The following is a 22,105-nucleotide window of genomic DNA, read 5'->3' as shown; positions in this document are numbered from 1 at the left end:
GAGGTAGATGCGTCAAACATGGCAGTAGGAGCAATACTCTCCCAACGACCTACCCACACTTCACCACTTCATCCAGTCGCTTTTTTTTCTAAATCCCTGAGCAGTCCCGAGATAAATTACTACGTGGGTGAAAAGGAACTGCTTGCTATAAAATTGGCTCTGGAGAATTGGCGACATTTACTCGAAGGCACCCAACTACCAATAATTATATACACGGACCATAAAAACCTCCAATATCTTCAGACTAGCAAAACTCTCTCGCATCGACAGGTACGATGGTCACTATTCTTTCTAAGGTTTAACTTCCTAGTGACCTACACACCTGCAGATAAGAACAAAAAGGCGGATGCACTATCACGACTAACTGAAGAAAACTACTTTGAAATCCCTTCCGTTCCTATAATACCTCACAAACGCATTATTGGAGTTGTCCGTTCCTTAAAGGAAGAGGTTCTGCATGGTATAAGTTTGGATTCACCCCCACCACAACTAAATACTGATGCAGAAGGCTTCCTCTACTACAACGACAAACTTTACATACCACCTACCCTACGCACCAAGATCTTGGAATTATCGCATGATGTGCCTATGGCAGGACATATGGGTATGACAAAGACTTTCAATTTGATTTCTCGACAATTCTGGTGGCCTGACATGAAAACATCTATACAAAAATTCGTCTCTTCATGCAATGTCTGTGCCAGGTCCAAAATTGACACTACGAGACCATCCGGTCTACTATGCAGTCTACCAATACCCCAAACTCCATGGGGGGTTTTGTCATTGGACTTCATCGTAGAATTGCCTCCTTCCAAAGGATTTAATACCATCTTGGTGTCAGTGGACCATCTGACAAAGATGGCACATTTCATTGCTATTCGCAGACTACCTTCGTCCAAACAAACGGCAGAACTCCTGATGAAACATGTCTTCAGATTACATGGTATCCAAAAAACTCTTCTGTCTGACCGTGGATCCCAATTTATTTCTAAATTCTGGCAAGAACTATGTCACATACTACGGATTGAGCGGAAGCTCACTTCTCCTTACCATCCGCAGACCAACGGACAGACTGAAAGAGTCAACCAATGCATCGAGCAGTATTTACGTTGTTACACTTCTTACCAACAGGATGATTGGTTGGATCTTCTCCCCCTGGCAGAATTTGCCTACAACAACGCAACTCACAGTACAACCAAGCAGAGTCCGTTCTACTTGAACTATGGGTTCCATCCCTCTATTCTCCCTCCACGCATCCTTGGTTCAAATAACCCAGTAGCCTCAGACTATCTTACCCAAATAAAGGATTCTCTGGGTTTACTAAATACTACCATTGCACACGCTCACAGTCAACAAAAGAAGTACTATGATCTTCGTAGAAGACCTTCTCCACAGTATACTATCGGGGACCTCGTTTGGCTCTCAACAAAAAACTTGAGACTGAAGATCCCCAGCAAAAAGCTTGGACCTCTGTTCTTGGGACCTTTCCCAATCAAGAAACTTATTGGAAAAGCTGCAGTGCAGCTTACATTGCCAATGGACCTAAAAATCCATCCCATTTTCCATGTGTCGCTACTAAAACCCCATGTTCCGGACCAAGGAATAAGGCCTAATATTCCACCTCCCCCTCCTGTACAAGTTGAAGTTGGAGAAGAATACGAGATAAAAGAGATTCTGGATTCTCGTATCTACAGAAGAAGACTTCAGTACTTGGTTAGATGGAAGAACTATGGGCCCCAAGACGACACCTGGCTAAACACCTCTGACATACATGCCCCTAGATTAATCCGCAATTTTCATGCGAGATACCCAGACAAACCAGCTCCAGAGGCCTTCAGGAGCAGGCCTTAAGGGGGGGGTATTGTAATGTTCCGGTACCTTTGGTACCCTAAATTACACTTTCCACAAGTGTATGCGCCCCACCATTTACTTTTGGAAAGGTGCGCATACACCTTTAAGACTGGAGCTGTCATCACCCAGCGCCGGACTAGATGGCTATTTAAAGCGCCGGTTCTCACTCACATGTGTTCGTTAAAACACCTTTACCTGGATGCTAACCTTGCTTGAAGCTTCCATGCTTGCAAGCTTACTTCGCTGACGGAACCTCGCTGCGCTGATCCCTGTATCCCGCTACTGGATCATCCGCCTCTCCTGAACCACCCTTCGGCTGTATCGCTAATAGTGCTAAGTACCCCGCAGGGGAATTCTCTATAAACTTATACTAAGCTTACACTATCTAGCTCTGCATAGTAAAGACTGTTTATCACATCTGCATAACTAGATTGCTAGCTCTTGAGACTACTGCTACTTTTCTGCACTGGGTTGATCTCTTTTGTATGTCCACCTGCTATTCTATCATCTGCTATCATACAACATTGCTAAACCTTCCTGCATCCATCTGCTACTGTCTCACCTTCAAGTGTCTATCACCTACCACCTCCACTCAACCTATCCCTCAACCTTCATCATTGTGTTACCACATACATAAAGTCACTCTAGGAACCAGTTTGCTAATTGTGTGTATTTACTGGCTGAAATAAGACCTTCCACACATGATGAGTCATTGAGGTTGGGAATGGTATCTCAGCATATCTATTACATGACTACTGACGTGGAACTATTTCTGCAGCTGAAAATCCACACCATATAAGAAACGCAGGAGCGTTACACCCGGACTGTCTGACGTTGTTTCTCCTGGCTCCTGACCCCTTGGCTTACTCCTGGTTTCCTGTTGTCTGCTCCTATACTTGACCTCGGCTTGGCTCTTGACTTCTCTACAGCATACTCCCAGTCTGTTCCTGTTTGCATCCTGCTACTGCCTGGCTTGCCAAAGTGTTCCGGACCTGCTTGGAACTTCACAACAAGCTTTGTTCCTGCTTCCATCTGGTCATCCCAACCGGCAACCCGTGCAACTTCAGGCACAGCACTCCCTGTCCCACTTCCAGGGGTGCTCTGCACCTAGCCGCAAGGGGGAGCCCTCTCTACACTCCGGCTTCGGATCAGGTACGTGACACATATTTTACTGTGAGCGTTTAGACAGACACTGCATTTCAAATCTGCTATTCAACAAGCACCAATTAAGGGGACAATTATTTATCAGATTTTCATTCATACGTTACAGTGAGTTACACCCATTGCATACTGATGTATTGCGCATTGCAATAAAAAAAAAAAACAATTTAGGGGCAAAAAAAGTTGATTGTGGCCTGGTCCGCATATGTTACAGTGAGATACACCCATTGCATACAGTTGTATTGCGTTTTGCAAAAAAAAAAACATTTAGGGGCAAAAAAAGTTGATTGCGGCCCTGTCCGCATATGTTTCAGTGAGATACACCCATTGCATACTGTTGTATTGAGCATTGCAATAAAAAAAAAACATTTAGGGGCAAAAAAAGTTGATTGTGGCCCTATCCGCATATGTTACAGTGAGATACACCCATTGCATACTGTTGTATTGTGCATTGCAATAAAAAAACATTTAGGGGCACAAAAAGTTATTTGCGTCCCTGTCCGCATATGTTACAGTGACATACATCCATTGCATACTGTTGTATTGCGCTTTGCAATTAAAAAAAAAAAACATTTAGGGGCAAAAAAGTTGATTGTGGCCATGTCCGCATATGTTACAGTGAGATACACCCATTGCATACTGTTGTATTGAGCTTTGCAAAAAAAAAAAAACATTTAGGGGCAAAAAAAGTTGATTGTGGCCCTGTCCACATATGGTACACATATGTTACAGTGAGATACACCCATTGCATACTATTGTATTTCGCATTGCAATAAAAAAAAAACATTTAGGAGCAAAAAAAGTTGTTTGCGGCCCTGTCTGCATATGTTACAGTGACATACACCCGGCAACCAGGTGAGGAGTGCAAAAATAAGTGTGTCTTGCCTACAGTCAAGCATGGTGGTGGGAGTATTATGGTCTGGGGCTGCATGAGTGCTGCCGCCACTGGGGTGCTACAGTTCATTGAGGGAACCATGAATGCCTACATGTACTGTGACATACTGAAGCAGAGCATGATACCCTCCCTTCGGAGACCTAAACTCTATTGAGCATCTGTGGGGCATCCTCAAATGGAAGGTGGATCAGGGCAAGGTTTCTACAATCCACCAGCTCTGTGATGTCATCATGGAGGAGTGAAAGAGGACTCCATTGGCAACCTGTGGAGCTCTGGTGAACTCCCTGCCCAAAAGGGTTAAGGCAGTGCTGGAAAAAAGGTGGCCACACAAAATATTGACACTTTGGGCCAAATTTTGACCTTTTTACCTAGGGGTATACTCACTTTTGATGCCAGCGGTTTAGACATTAATGGCTGTGTGAATTATTTTGAGAGGACAGCAAATTTACACTGTTATACAAGCTGTGCACTCACTACTTTACATAGTAGCAAAGTGTTATCTCATGAAAAGATATAATAAAATATTTTCAAAAATGTGAGAGGTGTACTCACTTTTGTGAGAAACTGTATATTGTCTTTTAGTTTCTTTTTTTATTGAGTTCCTCCAGAAGAAGGTCTCTCGCCCCCAGGGGCGGACTGACCATTCGGGGATTAGGGCACTGCCCGAGGGCCCAGGGTCAGTAGGGGGCCCCATGAGAGGCTACACACTACAGAAAGAAGCCAGGACCTTCCATGCAGGCTATGCTGTGGTAGATATTTAAATGCCCACTCTATGTGGCTGAGCTGCAATTTATAGGTGGGGCTTTGTGTGGCTTGAGTGTGGACACAGGGGGCCCCATGATCTCTGATTGCCCGGGGGCCCCATGAGTTGTCAGTCCACCCCTGCTCGCCCCTAAAAGTTCCTGATATGTGGAGTTTGCTCTGGTTAATTTTTGCGTTGATTCTAGAGATCGGATGTGATTAGTGAGGGAGGTGATCTTTGCTTGGTGGGTTTTTTCATTTTTGATGCTGCTGGTGAGAATTTTCCTCAGAACACACATTTGTGTGCTTCCCACTGTGTGATGGGTGAGGTGTCTGCCATATTATTTAATGTGAAGTATTCTCTAATGGCTTCAGTGTATCTCTGTATGTCTAATGAGTCTTTTAAGAGAGATGTATTGAGTCTCCAGATTTTTGTTCTTGACATCTGTTCCAGGCATTGTGGAGAAACAGTGATTGGGTGGTAGTCAGAAAGTATCATGAGTTATATCATAGCTTGTTGTAGGTAGGTAAGGGCTGCTTGAGATAAACAAATATAATAAATTCTGGAATGTTTTTGGTGAAGTGGTGAGAATAAATATAGTCTTTTTCTTGGGGTTTTAGTGTGCCCAGGTATCATGAAGTATGAGGCCATAAAGATGGAGTTGAATTAGTTTGAGAGCTCTATAAGGGAGTGCTGAGGTTCCTGAAGAGGAATCCAAGAGTGGGTTTAAGGGAACATTGAAGTCCCCGCTAAGTATCAAGATACCATTAGCAAAAGAAAAACGTAAATCCCCTAGAAGGTGACCTGTTTGAAGTATTTCTGGAGATTAAAATGGAGACTCCTTTCGTTTTAGAAATAGTCTTCGTAGCATGGAAAATATGTGGGTAGATTTGGTCTGAAAGTTTGGGAATGGCATCCTTTTTGAAGTGTGTTTCTTGGATACATGCTATATTAGCTTTCATTTTATGGAATTCTTGCATGAACCGAGGGCGTTTCTCTGGGATATTTAAACCTTTGGCATTCAAAGAGACTAATTTCAATGAAAGAGGTGGAGTTAATTGTTTTTGAGACATCTTATCCCTGATTAGTGATTATAAGATTGGGATAAAGAAGAAGAGTGATGAAGGGGGGGGGGATGTGGGGAGAAACAACAAAGGGTGAGTGAATTAAAGTGGGAGAGAATGGGATTAGGGAATAAAGGGGGGGGGGTTCCGGAAATAGAGTTAGAGCTGCTACTCTATCTTACAACGGGGATAAAGTGGTATAGTCGAAGGAAGGGAGGCCGGAGATGTCAGCTGGGGTGTAAAGGTCCCTGCTGTGTGGGTGTGGTATCCGGTTGGGTCCAAGAAGGGTGTTTCCTGCACTGAAAGGGGTACAGTTTTTAAAAAGGCTGTGAGGAAATCTTCATGGGAGGTTTGTGGGAAAGGCAATAGCAGTGAGATGAGGGAATATATTGTAGGCATTTTTTTGTTTGGTCTATAGCAGGAGTGATGAGATTACAACCATGCAGTTAGAAACAGCTGAAAAAGATCATTTCAATTACTGAACCTTTACTGTTATAATTCTATAAGAACCGGAGCCATTTGCATATCACTGGGTAGTTTTGGGAAAGGCAAGGAAGGGTGGAGAAGTAGAGGGGGACAAGGTGGTCAGGGGGGGTAGGCAGGGGGGTGAGAATTAGCAGGAAAAGGAGATAAGAGAAAGTAGGGGGAAGGAATGGAAGGAGGATGGGTTGGGTCCAGTAGAGAAACTGTGATCTGACAGTGATGAATATTTCAACCAGTATTAAGATAATTATAGGCCCTAGGCCATGAAACGTATGTTGCACTCTATTGAGTGCCTAAAGCTTAACAACCAATATTTGTTGTCTAAGCATGTACTAGTAAGGAATAATTAACATTTGTTAGTCTTCTAGCTACAGAGCAGACCAGTAGTTATTCATTCTCCTTGTGGGAATTTTACTGTTGCAGTATTAATTTTTCAGGGGATAAAAGGTGAAATCTCAATTTTACAATTTTAAAGTTAACCATAGGTATTACTAGCTGCAGCGCAAGAAATAAATAAACATTTTTCATGTGCCATATTACTCTTGGGTGTTTATCCCCTAGTACGGGTTAAAAATATATTCATTTTCATGTCACCAAGCATTAATATATCTTTAGAAAAAAAAAAGGATCAGACCAGGCAAAAGACGATACTGCCATAGGCATGGCAACAGAACGTTAATGGACTGGTTGTTATAGTTCATCATATGATAAGATTTTTTTTTAAGGCTGTAATGGCAAACAAAAAAAAAAAAGAGAAAAGGCGTAAAGGTAAAACTTTAAACCTACAGGGTACTCACCACCCTTGGAGGTATGAAAGGGATATTCCTTGGTGAGTTTTCAAGTTTCCAAGTTTATGGTCCTGACATCTCGGTGGGAATGTGCCAGGGCTCCAGTCTGCAGCACCTCTCTGATTGCGATGGTTTGGCGGTATGGAAGGTTGGGATCTGCTGTGATGGCCTTGCTGTCTCTGTGCTCATGGTGTGCAGTTGTTGGAGACCTCGGTCCAGGATTCTGTGAGGGAGAAGGAGCCATACCATTCAGGGACCTCAGTGAATGGAATGTCCAGGGATTCACAGAAGGGTTGTAGGTCTTCCAAAGTGTGGAGGAATTCTGTATGGCCCCTCCATGTACCCGACAAGCAGAACCAAAATTTCCAACGATAGGATGTTCCTTTAGTGCGTAGCTGGTCCAGGAGAGGGCGTAGTGCTCTTCTATGTTGTAAGGTGATGTTCGATAGGCCTTTGAACAGTTTTATTTCTGTTCTATTAAAGAGAACTTGGTTTCTTTCTCAAGCTTTCCTTAAGATGGCTTCTTTCAGAGGGAAATTGAACAAGCAGCAAATTACATCCCTGGGGGGATCTATGTCACAATGTCTCGGACAGAGAGCTCTGTGGATTCGCTCCATTTCAGTCGGAGAATCTGCAGGTCTCTCCAGTAGTTCATTAAAGATGGAAGTGTTGGGAGCGTGGCCGGCATGTGATGTGAGCGGACGTGTCCTGCAGTACCCCTGCTGGAATCCTGTTGAATCTCCTGACAATCTCAGCCATCCTGCTTTGCAACTTACCTGTAAGCCTCGGGCCACCTTCCTGCCACCCCATACTTACCTGCTGTGGGGGTATTGACATCCGTGAAGATGTCCAGGCGAGGCATGAACTCTCGGCCGGGGATAGACCCTGTAGGTCAAGATGGCGGTGCCGCAGCCCGCTCCACTAAGGAGAAGCAGAAGGAAGCCGCACAGCGTTTATTCTCCAGGCTTCAAGGTAAAGAGCCCGCTCCCCCTTTATGCCCTGCAGATGTGGGAGATGTGGAAATGGCCCTGGGGGATGCGGAGGATGGGGGGATCCCCACAGAGTCGGTAGCTGGGTCCCAGGCCTACTCTGGTGCCTGCCCAGTGCCTTCCATGCGGCCTACCTCACCCCCTCCTGAATTAGACCCCGAGCCCACGCTGAGGGAAATCCTCTCTTCAGTTACCATGGGTAACTCCAATATTGCCAAGTTAGCTAGGGAGGTTCAGGGCGTGAAATTGGAACTGTCCCTGGTCCGCCAGGACATGCAGAAGCTTCGGGACTGCACTGCAGCTTTAGAAGGCTGTGTGAGCACATTAGAGGATGATTGGCAGCCATTACAGCGGGATGTTCAATTTCTCCACACTATCACCACAGCTAATGCTGCCAGATTGGAAGATATGGAGAACTGCCTGAGACTGAATGTGAGGGCGGTGGGGGTCCCTGAAAAAGCTGAAGGGAAGCACCCTGTGGCCTTCATTGAGGCATGGCTCCTTAACACCTTTGGAAAAGACTCTTTCTCCCCCATGTTCGCGGTGGAGCGGGCCCACCGGGTTCCCGCCAGGCCCCCTCCGCCTGGAGCTCCTCCTAGACCTTTTCTCTTTAAGTTGCTTAATTATAAGGATCGATATGCTATCCTGAGTAAGGCCAGAACCACTGCTGATCTCAATGTGGATAACATCAGAGTTTCTTTATACCCTGACTTTTCTGCGGAAGTGCAGCGCAAGCGTGCAAAATTCTTGGATATAAAGAAGCGATTGCGCAAGTTGAATGTGCCTTTTTTCATAATGTACCCTGCAAAATTGAAAGTTATTGCAAATGGCTCCACCCACTTTTTTGATAACCCTCCTGCTGCAATGCACTGGTTGGACAAGGAGAAATGTAATCTGGCCCGGCAGGTACCTCCTTAAATCTGGGGTTACAACTATCCTTTATCGGCTGTGATTCACTTTCTACTGGAAGGAGCAAAGAAGAGCCATCATCAAGTCTTTGTTCATCTACCTGAGTTTTGCCCCACAGTGGGCACTGCATCTGGGGTAGCCACTCGGCTGAGCGAGATTGTTGTGTTTCTCCCCAAGTTATCTGAATGCGATTCCTTTGCCTATTGTGTTCCTATCCTGCTGTCCTGCGAGTACACAATTGCTCCGTGAAATGGAGTGCCAAGTTTTACCGGGCCCTGTTGGCCCTGTTCACTCAGTTCCTTCTGCCTGTTTTTTTTCTTTTTCTTCCTACTTTTCTACAGGTGAGACTTCCCCCGAATAGGACACTTGCTGCTGCGGATGGCCTGCATGGACTGTCACAACTTTTTCGCGCACTTTCTGCCTCCTTGGATCCGCTCCTCTGGGTCCTGACAGTAGGGAGTTTCTTTGGCTCTGGGGGGCAGACTGCTGGGTGGTATGGTGTGAACTTATTGTTGTATCTACATAGTTTTGATGTTCAATGGCGTCATCACACTCTAATGTTCTGATTATGTCTTGGAATGTCCAGGGTCTGGCTGACGGTGTCAAATGCAGGACTGTCTTTAATTATTTTAAGAAGCTTAAACCTACCATTGTTTGCTTGCAGGAAACCCACCTATTGAGCACTACCACGCAGCTGTTGCGTTCTCGAGCATATCCTACACAGTACCACTCTGTTCACTCCTCCTATTCTAGGGAAGTGAGCATACTGGTGTCTAGGGAGGTGACTTTTGTGTGCCTACTCAGCTGGGTGAATGATAGTGGGAGATATGTTTTTTTATTATGCAAAGTCAATCATTTTCTCTGCATTCTAGCCACTGTGTATGTTCCTCCACCCTTCTCACACGAGGTTCTCCACCTGCTGGCGTAGTTCATGGCACCCCATTCCAACACCCCAGTGTTGGCCTTGGGGGATTATAATAACTATCTAGACCAAGCCCTGGATAAATTTAGCCCCACTCACCAGGGGCCTCCCCCTGTATCCCGCCCTACAGCGTTTGCTAAACTATTGATGGAAATGGGCCTCAGAGATGTTTGGAGGGACAGTCACGCGACTACTCGGTGTTACTCCTGTTACTCAGCCATGCATGGGGGTTTGTCATGGATTGATCTGGCCTTAGGGGAATGAATCTATGCAGCCCCGGGTGTCGGATTCGGCGTATGAATCCCCGGCTTGTGTCGGACCACTCCCCACTCTGGGTGCGGGTGTCGGTGTCGGGACCTTGGGTTCGCCCGCTGTGGCGGGTGAATCCGTTTTGGCTGACGCTGTTTCCTGACCCAGACCCAATATTAGCAGCTCTTGTGGAGTACATTGCTATTAGTCGAGACTCTGCCTCATTCTCTGTGGTGTGGGAGGCTTTGAAAGCCTTTTTGCGTGGTCAGATAATTAGAGGGATCACTGGGGTTAAACGCCGCTCTGCAGAGTGGGAGGATAGGGTTTGGGCGGAAATGAAGCGCAGAGAGGAGGCTATGATTGACACACCATCTCCCTCCACACAAAAAGCTTGTCTGAAGGATCAGGCACTGTATAATTCTGTTATTCTATCGGCAGCTGAGAAAAAGAGGTATTTTTTACAGCAAACATATTTTGAGGAGGGGGAAAACACAGGTCACATGTTAGCTATGGTGGCAAGGTCACAGCGGGATCCTGGCTCAGTGGCAGAGATTACCACTCACTTGGGGGAGGTGGTCTCTTCCACGACACAGGTAGTTGAGGTCTTTAGACACTTTTATGCAGAGCTATATCAGTCCAGGTATGGGGGTGCGGAGACTGTTATGTCCTCCTTCTTGGACAGGTGCTCTCTGCCTCAGCTCAGTACTCACGATTAGGTATCCCTTAATGCTCTAGGTCAGGCACCCTCTAATAACGTACTGGGGGTGGATGGTCTACCGGTGGAAGTGTATACGAAATATGGGAAAGTACTCTTACCTGTCCTCTTCTCCACTATGCAAGACTTTATGTGTACTGGCGTTTTGCCAGACTCCATGAGTGAAGCCATTATTATAGTTCTGCCCAAGCCGTGGGAAAGATCCTAAGTTTCCTGACTCGTACAGGCTAATTCAAGCTCCTGGCCCGCATCCTTGCGAACCGACTGTCCAAGGTCATCACTAACATTATTCACCCTGATCAGTCCAGGTTTATTCCGGGGAGATCTACCGCAATCAATATTAGGCGCCTATCCCTTAACCTTCAAATCCCTGTTGACAATATGGGTAATAGAGCAGTTTTATCATTGGATGCAGTCAAAGCATGGATAGTGTTGAGTGGCCCTATCTTTGGGAAGTGCTGTCACACTTTGGTTTGGGGGAAGACTTCGTTGCCTGGGTGAAGACTTTATACTTGGCGCCGCCTGTTCGGGTTAGGGTGAATGGGGAACTTTCTTCCCCGCTCTCCTTGTATCGGGGCACTAGGCAGGGATGCCCTTTGTCTCCTTTGCTTTTTGCCCTGGCGATTGAGCCGTTGGCTGCCCTCATCAGGGGTAGTCCAGACGTGATAGGATTCCGTAGGGGGGTTTTGGAGGAAAAGGTGCGGATGACCCACTGCTATTTCTTGGTGACACGGAGAGCTCCCTCGCTGTGCTTATGGAACTTATTGAATGATTTGGTCAATTTTCCAGTTTTTCTATTAATTGGGACAAGTCTATATTATTGCCCTTGGACCCTATCTACATTACATCCCTGCCGGCTCTGGGACGCCTGCAGCTGGCTGACACTTTTCAATACCTGGGGGTTATGGTATCCCCTGACCCAACGCAGTACCTGCGCCTGAACCTGCTTCCTCTTCTAGACAAACAACAAACCAAAGGTAGATGCTGGTGCAAGCTTCCTCTGTCAGTTGTAGGCAGGGTGAACTTAATTAAAATGATCTGGGCCCCAACGTTGCTGTACATATTTCATAATTCCCCTGTGTGGATCCCGATGCATTGGTTCAAGCATATGGAGTCTTAGTTTCGTGACCTTGTCTGGAGGAGAGAGCAGCCGCGCTTTAAGCTATCTACTCTTCAATTCCCCAAGGACAGGGGTGCTCTGGCAGTGCCTCAGCCCAGGATGTACTTTCTGGCAGCTCAGATGCACTTGGCGGGGTGGGGCGGCCGCGATTCAACGGATCCTCAGGTCCTGCTGTTGACTAATGCTCAGCCTTCCCTCTCTGCAGCATCTCACTTGGAGATGGATCTTCCGTCTCTTCCGGGCCTAGCGCCCACTGCCATCGTATTGTGTCTACTATGGAAGGAGTGTCGCACATTATCCAATTCGGTAGGCTTTTTTGATTTCTTTCCGCTGTGGGAGAACCCCGCTTTCCCGGAAGTGGCTAAATTACAGGACTCCCTGGGATGCAGGGACAGGGGCATGCAGTTTGTAGCTCAGTTGTTTCAGGGTTCTGTACTTAAACCATTTGACCGCCTACAGGCAGAATTTCGGCTTCCCCGTCAACATTTTTATCGCTACCTTCAGTTGCGTCATGCGTTACAGGCGCAACAGCGCCAATCTCTGCTAAGCGCTGCAGACCAGACGATTGTAGATTCTGTAATTGGGACCCAGGAAAAGAGGGGGCTAATTTCCCTTAGATATTAATAGCTTCTCTCTTGTATACAGAACCCGGCCTCCTTGAAGGTGTAGACCAGCCTATCGACGGGGACCAGTGGGACCAGGCCCTGGAAGTTCTTCCCACGGTGTCATTGTTGGCCTCCTATTAACTCTCCCAGCTTTCTATTCTTCACAGGACATATCGTACCCCAATTCTCCTGCATAATGGGGCAGGAAAGACACGCCTAGTTCTCACAGGGGAGACTTTATACATCTGATGTGGTGATGCCCGAAGTTGGTTAGGTATTGGACTCAGGTTACGAGCTGTATCTCACTGGTTGACACTCTAGTGTGCCTTTTGGGCGTACTGGATCCAGAACTGTTTGTCCCTGCTACCTACAGAATGGTACAGCGATTGCTGTATCTGGCTAGGAAACAGATTGCTATTCATTGGATGGGCCCTACGGTCCCTACCTTTGCACAATGGGTAACGCGAGTTAATGCAATTTTACTACAGGAACAATTGGCATACCGCCATAGGAATGCAGTCAAAAAGTTTCACACAATTTGGCAGGACTGGTTGGAATGCCCTGGCTTGGCTCCAGCTCGACTACTCATGCACAGAATTCTGCAGGCCTAGTCTCACTTACAGTACTTTTCTGGGTTTCTTTTTTTTGGGATTCTTCTCACCTGTCTTTTCTCTTTTTTTCCTTTTCCCCTTTCTCTTCCTTTCTGCTTCTATTCCTCTTGTCCCCCCACCCTTTTTTCTCTCATTTTCCATCCTCTTGATCTCAGCGTTTTCCATCTCCTACCTCCTCTGATATGGGAGAGGTCTATCCTTCTCTCTTTTATCTCTACTTGACTTTTGCATTGATGGGGATGGTTTAGTGCCATGGCGTTCATGCCGGGGGTCATGACTTCCTTGTGGTCAATTGTAGTAGGGATTGCAATGTCATTGTTGGGTGGTGTTTAGATAAAACATGCTGAACCTCGTCAATCATGACACTTATCAGCGTCTGATTAAGTTATTAATAGCTCGAAGGGCTTCTGTTTACTTATTTATTATACCACCTGTATAGTTTCTGGCATAACCTATATTGTTATGTCAATTTCACTATGTTATGATGTATGACCCTTGCGTTGGGAGAAAACATTTCAATATGTATATGGCTGTTTTTTCATGTATGTTCTTATCCCTTTTTTTTTTTTTCAATAAAAACCTTTTGGATTAAAAAAAAAGATTGAAGTGTTAGAGTGATCTAGATTTGACTGGTCAATATTTTCAGGTACTCCTCTTATCCTTATGTTGTGGCATCTCCCCCGGTTGTCGAGGTCCTCTAAGTGTGGGTGCATCTCTATGATGTGTGATAGCTGCTTGTCAGAGACCTGTTGTATTTGGCGTATAGCATCTGCATGGTAGTCGCTTGTTCCACTGAGCTTAGCCTTGTGACGACAGCTTGTATATCTGTACGGAGGTCTGTGATAGCAGTGACTGGTGTAGATTTAATGTCAGCGGCAACAGCCTGTAAATCAGTGAGGTTTAAGTATTAGGAAGGAGGGCGAAAAGTACCTTCCCCCGCTCGTGAAGAGGTTGCCTCGCCGCATGGTGAACATGGCGGGTCGCTGCTAGGGGCCACATGGCTGTCTCCCTGCTGTGTTCAAAACATCACTGGAATGTTCCTGATGAGCTGTGTGCCTGCTTCTCAGGGAAGGCGAGAGGCAGAAGAGCTTCTCTCACCTTTCGTGTGAGTTTGAGGCTGAATGTCTCCCGTAGAGCTGATTTTAGTCCCCGAGTTGTAGGTGCTCTTCAGTCACACGGCAATCTTAGACCGGAGCCATAAACCACCCCCCCCCCCACCACCCCCACCACCCCGGGTTAAAGGGACATTAAACGTGGAAATCAGCTTTGAGACAAAATAATGATAAACATTAGAATCAATAGACAACTTGGGGTAATCTTTATCTTCAGTCCTGTTGTTCTGAGGTTGGCTCAGTAACTTCTTTGTTACAAAAAGAAAACCCTGAAATGCTGTCTTACAAGTTAAAACATTTGACAATATTATAAACAAATCTTGACCTAGGGACACTAAAAAGCCTTAGGGCCACACTCATGTAATAGAATGACAACCATTTAGAGCTGCAATTTGCACAATTCCCAAAAACAAAATCATCATATTAGCATTTTTTTTTTTCTGGAACAAGATAGATGAGAAAAAGAAGAATAGACAGACATTGCCACACGAAAGGATAGAATTCTTTCTTATGACTCAAACATTGTTCAAAGCTTGCAAAATATGGCAGATGCAGATGAGAACACTAGGGAATCCATCTGAAATCTCCCTTTTGCAAAACTGGGACAAAACTAAAATAACTGCGCGCCGAACTGTAGATTTATGGGATACTAAAATCCCATTTATTTCCATGCACTTCATGGTTCGTGATGAATCTTACACTATTTCTGTATCCAAGCAGTACTACTCTTATGATGTTTTTTTTACTTGTGAACACATCTGTGTTCCTTTACATTTGAAAGCAAATTATCTTCTTTTTAATAAAGGCTTATGGTAAACTATTCTGGAAAAAAATTTGTGCAACAGCTAAAGCACTGTATTTTGCAGAAGACAGTACTCTGATAAATACACTCTTAGATTTACAATGGAAAGCATTCTAATAATGAACAGTGTATTCTGAGTAGTAAGCACAATAAGTATCCATACAGAATGACCAAATCCAAAAGAAAATTTGCATACAATTTTGCAGCTTGCCGTTCCTTAAATGTGGTGGCTGCATTATTTTACCTTTTTTAGGCTAAGAACATATTTTAGCAAGTACAGAAAAAAAAAATCTGTTGACCTTGCCAGAAATGCAAATGTATTTTAAGCTTCTTCTGAGCTTAAAAAGGAAACACATGCAGACATACAGTATCTCTTTCTTTTGAAAATTACTATTCTCATTAGTCCTAATGTAATGGAAATTAACAAAGGAAAAAAAAATGTCCAGTCCAGTCTAAAGCCTGGTACACACCACTAGTTTTTTTTGGGTTTGACTCACAGCTCAGATCAGAGTCGCTGTACAACAATCCAATATAAGTACAAAGATATCCCCTGCTGTGCTATTGTGTTATGACAGAGGGACGCCCCTGCTAGAAAATTCCGGTCAGCACCCTCAGCCAGTGCCTGAGAGCGCTGATCAGGAGCCAGTCGGCTGTTGGTTTTCCAACATGCATTTAGTAACATAGTTAGTCTGCTTGAAAAAAGACAAGTCCATCTAGTTTAACCAATAGGAGGACAATAATATATATATATATATATATATATATATATATATATATATATATATATATATATATATATATATAGCGCACACACACTGTATCTCACAAAAGTACACCCCTCACATTTTTGTAAATATTTTATTTTACCCTTTCATGTGACAACATTGAGGAAATGACACTTTGCTACAGCTTATAAAACTGTGTAAATTTGCTGTCCTCTCAAAATAACTTAACACACAGCCATTAATGTCTAAATTGCTGGCAACAAAAGTGAGTACACCCCCTCAATGGAAATGTCCAAATTGGGCCCAAAGTGAAAATATTTTTCGTGACTACCATTGCACTGCCTTAACCCTCTTGGGCACGGAGTTCACCAGAGCTTCACAGGTTGGCACTGGAGTCCTCTTCCATTCCTCAATGATGACATCACAGAGCTGGTGGATGTTAGAGACCTTGAACTCCTCCACCTTCCATTTTGAGGATGCCCCACAGATGCTCAATAGGCTTTAGGTCATGCGACGTGCTTGGCCACTCTATCACCTTTACCCTCAGCTTCTTTAGCAATGCACTGGTCATCTTGGAGGTGTTTTTGGGGTTGTTATCATGTTGGAATACTGCCCTGCGGCTCAGTCTCTAAAGGGAGGGGATCATGCTCTGCATCAGTATGTCACAGTACATGTTGGCATTCTTGGTTCCCTCAGTGAACTGTAGCACCCCAGTGCTGGCAGCACTCATGCAGCCCCAGACCATGACACTCCCACCACCATGCTTGACTGTAGGCAAAACAAACTTGTCTTATTGTCTTTGTACTCCTTACTTGGTTTCCGCTACACACGCTTGACACCATCTGAACCAGAAAAGTTTATCTTGGGATAATCAGACCACAGGACATGGTTCCAGTAATCCATGTCCTTAGCCTGCTTGTCTTTAGCAAGCTGTTTGTGGGCTTTCTTGTGCATCATCTTTAGAAGAGGCTTCCTTCTGGGATGACAGCCATGCAGACCAGTTTAATGCAATATGCGGCATATGGTCTGAGTACTGACAGGCTGACCCCTCACCCCTTCAACCTCTGCAGCAATGCTGGCATCACTCATACGTCTATTTTCCAAAGACAACCTCTGGATATGATGCTAAGCATGTGCACTCAACTTCTTCGGTCGACCACGGCGAGGCCTGTTTTGAGTAGAACCTGTCCTGTTAAACCGCTGCATGGTCTTGACCACCGTGCTACAGCTCAGTTTCAGGGTCTTGGCAATCTTCCTATAGCCTAGGCCATCTTTATGTAGAGCAAAAATTCTTTTTTTCAGATCCTTAGAGAGTTCTTTGCCATGAGGTGCCATGTTGAACTTCCAGCGACCAGTATATAGAGTGAGAGTGATAACACCAAATTTAACACATCTGCTCCCCCATTCACACCTGAGACCTTGTAACACTAATGAGTCACATGACACCGGGGAGGGAAAATGGCTAATTGGGCCCAATTTGGACATTGCCACTTGAGGGTGTATTTACTTTTGTTGCCAGCGGTTTAGACATTAATGGCTATTAGTGGAGTTATTTTGAGGGGACAGCAAATTTACACTGTTATACAAGCTGTACACTCAGTACTTTAAATTGTAGCAAAGTGTCACATGAAAAGATATAATAAAATATTTACAAAAATGTGAGGGGTGTACTCACTTTTGTGAGATACCATGTATATATATATATATATGTGTGTGTGTGTATATATATATATATATATATATAAATAAATTCGATAGAACACCTTTGGGATGAATTAGAGAGGAGACTGCGAGCCAGGCCTTCTCTTCAACATCAGTGCCTGACGTCACAAATGTGCTTCTGGAGAATGGTCAAACATTCTTATAGACACACTCCTAAACCTTGTGGACAGACTTCCCATAGGAGTTGAAGCTGTTATAGCTGCAAAGGGTGGGCCAACTCAATATTGGACCCCACGGACTAAGACTGGGATGTCATTAAAGTTCATGTGCGTGTAAAGGCAGGCATCCCAATACTTTTGATAAATAAATTATACTATATATACACTTCTATACCCACAGTTGATAAACAGGAGGGAAAAAAAACAATAAAGCATGATCCAATTTGCTCCAGCAGGGAAAAAAATGTGTCCTGATCCCCAAAGAGGCAATTCGATATTCCCTGGATCAACTTTACCTCTAAATGTTAGTATCCAATTATAATATGTGTATCTAGGAAAGAATCCAGACCTTAAAACAATTTACTGAGCTGGCCAGAACCAGCTCCTGAGTCTCTTCCACATTTTCACAGTTCTTACTGTGAAGAAGCCTTTCTGTATCTGGGGATGAAATCTCTTTTCCTCCTGATGTAAACAGTGCCCCCTTGTCCTTTGTGATGACCTTAAGGTGAATAACTCAACACCAAGTTTACTATGTGGACCACTTATGTATTTATACATGTTGATCATATCTCCCCTTATTCTCCTCTTTTCAATAGAGAACAAATTCAGTTCCGCTAATCTTACCTCATAGCTGAGCTTCTCCATGCCTCTTATCAGTTTAGTTGCCCTTCTCTGCACTTTCTCCAGTTCCCAGATATCCTTTTTGCGCACTGGTGCCCAAAACTGAACTGCATATTTCAGATGAGGTCTTACTAATGATTTGTAGAGGGACAAAATTATATTATTTGGATCCTGCAGTCCATACCTCTTTTGTCGCTTTGGAAACTGCAGCTTGGCATTGCATGTCATTATTAAGCATATGATCTACCAGAACACCCAGATCCTTCCCCACCATTGACTCCCCCAGCTGTTCTTCTCCTAGTATGTATGATGCATGCATGTTTCTAGCCCCCAAGTGCTTAACTTTACATTTATCAACATTAAACCTCATTTGCCATACAGTTGCCCAATTAAACAGTGCATTGAGGTCAGCTTGTAAGTTGGAGACATCCTGTAAGGATGTTATTCCACTGCAAAGCTTAGTATCATCTGCAAAGACTGAAATGATACTTTTATTCCCAGACCCTATATCATTTATAAAGATATTACAAAGTAAGGGTCCCAACACTGAACACTTGGGGTACATCAGTGATAACCTTAGATCATTCAGAGTAAGAATCATTAACCACTACTCTCTGACACCGGTCTTTTAGCCAGTTTTCTATCCATTTACAAACTGATTTCTCCAAGCTTGCAGACTTTACCTTACACATTAGCCGTGTGTGGGGAACTGTGTCAAACGTTTTGGAAAAATCAAAATACAGCCACCACTCTGTCCAAGGTTTTACATACCTCCAAATAAAAAGAAATCAGATTTGACTGACAACTTCTGCTTCTCTTGAATCCATGCTGTCTGTTACTTAAAATATTTTTCCAGCAAGAACTCATCTATGTGTTGGTTTATAAAACTCTCCAGTATCTTTCCAACTATGGAAGATAAACTAACAGGTCTATACGAACAGCCTCCTTCTGTCAGACCGGCTGCCATACACACAGAATGAATGTCGGACAGTTTTTATTGAACCGGCCGATGTTGCCCGACATTTGGCCTGTGTGTACTAGGCTTTAGTGTCAGACTTCCTCTATAGATATTAGTGGAGGAGTGCCACCCAGGAAACAATAAAGAAAAAAAAAAGCCTGTAAAAAAGAAAATAAATACAGTCACCTCATCTAAGGAGTCAAAGGCTGCAATATATTATAGTTTTTGGTTATGGATTGCTGGATCCATAATCACAGGGTCTACTGTATTCTTGATGTGCGTTCTCAAATGTGTAAGAATCATGGAGAACCCACAACCATGTAAATGTAAAAATGTTTTCTGAGTGAATTAAAAAGTGCATTGAATGTTTCAGGGACAGGGTCTCTGAGCTGCCAATATATTAAAATATGTTGAGTCTGATGTCAATGAAAATATTAAAATGCAATGTTTTCGTTCTGTGTACAGTAAATTATTCTACGGTCAAAGGATATCAATTGTGTCCACTGCAGTAGCTGAGAGACAGGCAAAGTTTGGTCACCACAGGAAGTTAAAATATCAAGTCTGCACTCACATTAAAGTAACTGTAAAAGTGTGCAGAGGGTTAACCACTTAAGCCCCGGAGGATTTGGCTGCTAAACGACCAGGGGGTATTTTGCGATTCGGCACTGCGTGACTTTAACGAACAATTGCACGGTCGTGCGATGCTGTACCTAAACGAATTTGGCGTCCTTTTTTTCCCACAAACAGAGCTTTCTTTTGGTGGTATTTGATCACCTGTGCGCTTTTTACTTTTTGCGCTATAAACAAAAAAAGAGCGTAAATTTTGCAAAAATAACAATATTTTTCACATTTTTTTATATGAAATTCCCCCCAAAAAAATGTAAAAATCTAAATTTTTTAACATTTTCGGCCAATTTGTTTTATCCTACCTATGTTTGGTAAAAAAAAATCGCAAAAAGCGTATTTTTATTGGTTTGCGCAAAAGTTATCGCGTTTACTAACAAAGGGAAAGATTTTTGTCATTTTTGTTGTTTTTTTTTAACGCGTAATGGCGGCGATCTGCGATTTTTTTTGCGGTACTGCGACATTGAGGCGGACAGATCGGACCCTTGACTGACATTTTTGACACTTTTGGGGTTACCAGTGACATTTCTACAGTAATCAGTGCTATACATATGCACTGTTACTGTAAAAATACACTGGTAGTGAAGGGGTTAACTTTATTTGGGAGGGAGGGGCTGTGTGTGTGTCCCTAGGGGCGTGCTTTCTACTGTGATTGGCTGTGGCTTGAGCTGTAAGGACACTGATCAACGGTTTTACATAGTAGATCCGTCTGATCAGTGTTTTTACACCGATGAGAATGACAGGTGGCTTATTTACACAAGCCGCCTGACTTTCTCCCTCTCCCCCGACGATCGCCGAGTGACCGGCGGACATTGGGTCCGCCAGTCACACGCGCGGGGGGGTCCGCTCCCCAGACCCTCCCAGGCTAGTGAGTTAATTAACGTCACTCTGCCTGGCCGGGGCTGACCGCCGCAGTAAATTTACTTGCGGCGGTCGGCAAGCGGTTAAATAATGTGGGTATAGATGGAACCTCTACATAATATATGACCTAAAATGATTATCTTTCTAACTTACAATTATAATAATATTTGCAAGTGTTCTGTTTGAGCTAATCCTCATGAGATCCAGATGGGACTTTCCCTTTATTAAATGCCTGACTTTTACCATGCATGTAAACACCAGTGAGTCAATCATGCATTATAAGACCAGCTTGGACAAAAGAGGGGAATAAAAAAATATGAGACTCCAGCAGTAGCTATACTCGCATACTCTTTGGGCTGTCCCCTGCAAATTCACTAGTTTTAGGGATCCAGTGCATCTCCTCTTTTGTGCTGAAAGACACTTGACACTAGAATTGGGTTGAGTATGGTTTTGAGGTGAACCTAGCTCATTTTCAGCTTGTGGATTCACTGAACAATCTGACCAATAGGGCAATCAACTTTGATCAGATGGCTGTCAGGACCCGGACTTGAACCTGGGACCTCCACTGTGCCTGGACAAATCCTTGAATCATCCTTCTGTGAATCTTAATTGCTTGAACCTTGAACCCTTTGCTCCTCCCATGAACTTCCTGATTTAAGCCATGTCTCTGCCCTTCTTGGTTTCCAGAATATTGTGCCTTCACCAGCTAATTTCTCGCAAAGTCCATCTCCACCATCAGGAGCAATGGTGAACAATGTGCATCAGCACAGAGGTTTATATTTTTATTTGGCAGGGCATGCAACAGGGTGATTACTGGCAGGAGATTATGGGGGACAGGGGCAGAGTATTGTCACCCCATAACACAAAGTGTCCAAACAAGAACTTTCAAATCAGTATCACCAGCTTTGAGGCTTAAATGTATATAAGTGGTTGAGCGTTTATCTATTTAAACATGGAATGCAAACTATGCTTGAGTTTTTTTGAATTGTTGTGCTGAGGTACATTTTGATATGTGTCCTGTCAGTGTGCACATATTTGTACTCCCAAAAATCCTTTTAAGATCCAATATACTGTGTATACATAAATAATGATTGATTTGCAATTGTCAATATTGCAATTGTAATTTTTTTTTTTTTTAATCATTAGAGACATTCCTCGCTCTTCTCGCTCACCTACAAGGTGGGATTCCTTGTAGTTATCATCTCTGCAAGTCCAGTGTCTAAGCTGGTGACCTTATCTTGCAAGGAACCAATTTTAATTAAGGGAAGAGTTTAGGCTTAGGGCTTACTTTTTCTAAAGGTAGTACCCAGCACCAAGTCCCATGTTTGCTTCACCAGAGAGAAATTAAAAACAAAAATCATGCTAACATGTAAATAGGAAAATGTGTAAAATAGTTGTATATACCAAACCTTTCACTC

This window comes from Pelophylax lessonae (assembly GCF_965119305.1).
Source record: "Pelophylax lessonae genome assembly, chromosome: 1".
Taxonomy (NCBI): Eukaryota; Metazoa; Chordata; class Amphibia; order Anura; family Ranidae; genus Pelophylax; species Pelophylax lessonae.
This window is presented reverse-complemented; position numbering follows the sequence as displayed.